Below are 5,000 nucleotides of genomic sequence, written 5' to 3' on the forward strand. Positions count from 1 at the left end.
TAGCACCTCCTAAGCTGGAGAATAAAGGATTCTCCTGCCGCTTGTGGTCATGCCGCTACTGAAACAGAGTTTTTTCAAGGTCTGTAGATCCGGCAACATTGCCGGTCCCTCCTATACCTCATATAGGACCCTTTCTCCCCCCCTCTCTGTTCTTTTACGATGGCCGAGCCATTGTCTTTCCTATGCTGGAGTCCTGCAACCTTACCATTGCCGGTGGGTTGCTGAGCCACCCACACCCCCCACCCCCTTCCTCAGCCGTCAGCTGTCGGCGACTGCCGACTGCCAGCGGCCTTGGCGGCTGTGGATGGGAGGTCAGTTTTGTCACCAAGGTTCTCCAGCTCTCACTTGAACTGCTAGCCACAGTTTCTGTTGTCGGCGTATTGTTCTGGCCGGCAGTAGACCGGCACAGATAGATACTGACTCAATAGGTAGCATGCCGACTGTACTCGTGCTGCCGGAGGCTGGCCTACAGTAGTAAGACGGCAATAGTACTGTGGCTAAATGGAAGTGAACCTTCCTTTCGGAGAAAGGCAGTAAAATTAGACTTTTAAATCTTTTATTACTGTATACATATACAGTAATAGATAGCCTTCACTCCATGCTTTCTCTCTTTCTCTCTTTTCTAGCTTGCTAGATGATCCGGCAATAGCAAGCTAATCCGGCAATATGCCGGCTGAGCTACAGTGTATGTCTATACAGGTAATCGGTATAATTGCAGTATAGTATATACGGCAGATGAATAACTATCGTATATATTATACTAGTAGTTATTTCCAATTTATCTTGGGGATCCCTGCCCAGATATTTGCTGAACCCATTTCTATATTGATGGAATAATATTTCATCAATATTCTGATTTGTAATCAGTTTCCACTTACCCTGCAAAGTTGAATTTCGTAAAGGGCTGGTGGTGTGACACCTCTAACCCCTATAGGGGAGAGCCCTTATCTCTGAGTTTCCCTGATCAGGAAACTCCCTGATTTAATACTGTAAGGGAGGTCACAGCAAATAGATTGCTTGGGATGCATAAGTATATGTCTTTTATTTTCTACCGGCTGAACTACGGTATAGGTCTATACAAGTAGTCAGTATATTTGCGATATAGTAAATACGGCAGATGGATAACTAACGTATAGATTATACTAGTAGTTATTTCCAATATATTGGATGTCCCTGTCTAGATATTTGCTGAACCCAATTCTATATTGATGGAATAATATTTCATCGATATTCTGATTTGAAATTAGTTTCTATTTACCCTGCAATATTAAATTTCATAAAGGGACGGTGGTGCGACGCCTCTAACCCCTAAAGGGGAGAGCCTTTATCCTTGAGTTTCCCTGTTCAGGAAACTTCCTGATTTAATATTGTAAGGGAGGTTACAGCAAATAGATGGGTTGGGATACACAAATATATGTCTTTTAATTTCTAATCAACATATATTGGATGCGAGCTTCTGCTGTTACTGCTCCTATTTCGAAAGAATGACATTCCTTCGATACTCTGATTGTGTATCAATCCTCCTTACATAACAGCATTAAGCATAGAAGGGGACAGAGCAAGTACACTTCCTTACACCTAGGTGTTCGAACCCCTTTTCTTCAAGGAATTCCCCGGTTGGAGGAATTTCCTTATCTTAAGACTGAGGAGAAGTAACAGCATTGGCTCATAGGGGATGTGTCTCCTACTCTCTCTTTTAGCTTTCTGTCCTAAGCTATTTTGTCAAAAGACGATTTTGCAAATTAGTTATCGATGCGATAATCAATTGAATACTCATTTCTGTTCTCCCTTCGTTACAAGAGGGACACCAGATGATGCATTGTAGTCTTCTGCAATTATAAAGATGAGTATTTTCACTGACGTAATATATGCAGCTTCACCCCCACAGCAATATTATTTCCAAAATCCCTAACCTACAAGACGGCAGTCTAGAGCTGTCGAACTGTGGTTGATTTCATTTCGAAAGTTATCTCATAAATGCGGTTCAGTTGCGAATTAGTAAAAATGCGAAAACTCTACGGTAACTGGACTAAAAGTTTCGCTTTCTCATTACTAAAACTACTTATTTAGTGTCCCTTTTAAAGGTTTTTAAGGTCTACCCCCCCCCCCCACCCTGCCTCTTAGGATGGGGTTGCAGACACTAGCGGCATTGGTGAGTCTGAGCAGGGCTTGGGCCCCCGACTGGCAAACACCGGGCAGAGACTCCACAATCAAGCCACACCTTGTATTGAAATTAACAACAGCAGTCATTGTTTCACTGTCACATCTGACTCCGCCGCCAAGAGCCGGCAGTGTGTGCCCTTGGTCACCACCCAGTCAATAGCTGAGTTGGTATACCTTCAATCGACAGTCTGCCGACAGCCCGAGGAGTCGCCTCTGGTTCAGAGATCCGCTGACAATGCGTATAGTTTTCACCACTACCCAGTCACATTGAATACTGGCTAGGATGGTGTGACGTCTGTCAGCGACCCGCTGACAGCCGACAAGTCACTGATATGTCGAAGACCTGCTAGCCATATCGGTACTGAAGTTCTGTGCTAGTTAACTTACCCCCAAGCACTAGCCTTGAAGGTAACATGCCAGTTATATAGGGGTATACAATACCCTGTACACCTGCAGTTTAGGACCATATCGCAGACAGAAATCTTTGGCGCATAACCATACAATAGAATGGTTTTCCAGTACATTGTGCTTCTAAGCACAACCCCTTGCTGAGACCTACCTGATTTGGGGGGATCCACTTCCCCCCCCCCCCCCTTTTTTCCTTACGCTGAGTCTTCATCAGCCTCTTGATTCTCATTATTAATTCCCCGAATGTAGGGCGCTACTCTATCCTTATGGACTAGAATCTTCCATCAGCCCCTTCTTGAAAGGGGATGCCCTAGAATTAGTAATTAGGAAGACCGCAACAGTTGGCTGGAAGGATTTACACGTCTGTGTCTCTCCTCTTTTCCAGCGTACTTACCCTAAGATTTATACAATAGAAAGGAATCTTCTATTACAGTGAAACACTGAAAATCTGATATAGGCAAACAGTTAGGTATGGCCTGAAAGGAGAACGGAAGGGTTTATTAGTTCTCCTTGCTTAGGATGTTAAACAGCATCCCACAGTTACAATGACCGTTGTTCCACAGACGGTCAGATATATACACCTTCGGATCATGCGAAGCAAACATACGCTAATGGTAGGAGGGAAGTTCCCCCTGGATCGCCGGACCATCGATCCCTGGAGTCCAAGGTCTGACCAAGATGAGACTAGAATAGAAATGGACATACCTCCACCATCCTTTCCTCAACCCTTCTTATATTCAAATCCCCCCTAGAAGAGTATACCTTAGAGCTCTAGAACATACTAGTGGTAAGTAAAGTAGAGTCCATCGATTTCCAATGAAGGCGGTTTAGTGTTCACATGAAAGACTCAAGAAAACTCTGAGTCCTTCTGGACTTGGCGCCACTCAACAAGTTCCAATAGAAATGCAAGTTCAGAATGTTAATCCTTCTGAACATAAGGACCCTATTCAGTAAGGGGTGTTGACAATCTAGACAGCCCTGGAAGATGTCTATCAGCAACTTCCAGTCAGTCACCCCCTCCCCTCCTACCAAGGATCCAAGTTACAGAAGATAACATATATCCTGGACGACATTCTCGTCGCACTAGTTTCAGTCCTATGATCTTTACGGAATTAGCAGACACAGTCAAGCGAACCCAAGCCTAGAAAGAGTTCAGGTAACGATGGCCCTGGACGACAGGCTTGGGTGGGCAGCACCCAAAATGACTGTCAATGAGCTTCCATGGAGATGATCCGGCCCCGGAACATCGAAGATGCTAAATAACTTCAAGAAATTTCGATTCACTCCAGCTCAGGGGCTTCAATGTTTTAAAAAGTCATTGAAACCTGTAGTCACCCTACCACCCCTTTTCCCCTAGGGATGTAAAAGGAGATCGCAAGGTCTGTCAAGAGACTATTGTAATCAGTCAGGATTCCATGACGCTAACAGGGAGGAGTTTCGAACTCTCTCCAGTTCACGATGATGACAGACCCAGTGTTACGTGCGCAACTATAAGATGCGCTAAGAAGCTGGAGAACATACGCATCAAACGCTTGAAGAGATCTAATAGGACCAATGATGGTCATTCCCTCTTCGCTTACCCTACAATGACCAAAGGACACGGACCCGTAGCCCATTATAGCCCTGTAATGGGTGGATAAACTCTCTCCACACAGATCGGATCTCCTCAGGTTGATCTGGGGCATCGAAGCGATAATGAGGCGTCGAAACTGTCGAGGATAAGGGACGTCTCATTTCATTAGGGAATGCTAGCCATCCCTTCCTTAAGGGAATGGCGCTTATCAGCAGCCCGTTTATATATGATCCGCAAGGTGACAGCGGATGCTCCTCTCGGGTTCAACCCAATAGAGTTGGAATGGTAAACGGACGCAGACCCATTCCCTCCCAGAAGGGGACAAGTCCCCGAGCTGTAGATGATTCTCTTCATCACGAGCGTTATCAAGATACTATCTCGTTATTTAGTCCAATACGAGGACCCTCTAATGGAGGTAACAGACATCATGTCTCTACATTAGAAGTGATGGACTTAGAATTCCTGTTCAGCCCATCAAATTTCCTCCAGAAGACCCTCTACATGTTGAGACCCTTCCATGGAAGAGGGGCTCTGTTGGCTCCCAGAAAGCCCAAGAACATCCCGTTCCCCGTAATGAAGGAACTGAGGCTGAGGCTAGTCCTAGTTATGCACCTAGGATTATCCAGGAGGCTCAGAAGTTTTCTGCCTTCGATTTATCACAGTACACCTGATCCCTTCATTTTATGAATTCCTTGCATTTAACGGTTAGGAAAAAGACTGGGATCTTAAAGGCACAATAAAATTCATAAAAGAATACAAGTCTAGTCAACGAGAAGACAATGAGTCTTCTTGAGAAAAGTAGATTGTTTTGTAAAGCAAAAGGGCCCGAAAAACAATCTCCTGATCTTCTGCCTGT

The sequence above is a fragment of the Palaemon carinicauda genome, chromosome 26 (genome assembly GCF_036898095.1).
Source record: "Palaemon carinicauda isolate YSFRI2023 chromosome 26, ASM3689809v2, whole genome shotgun sequence".
Taxonomy (NCBI): domain Eukaryota; kingdom Metazoa; phylum Arthropoda; class Malacostraca; order Decapoda; family Palaemonidae; genus Palaemon; species Palaemon carinicauda.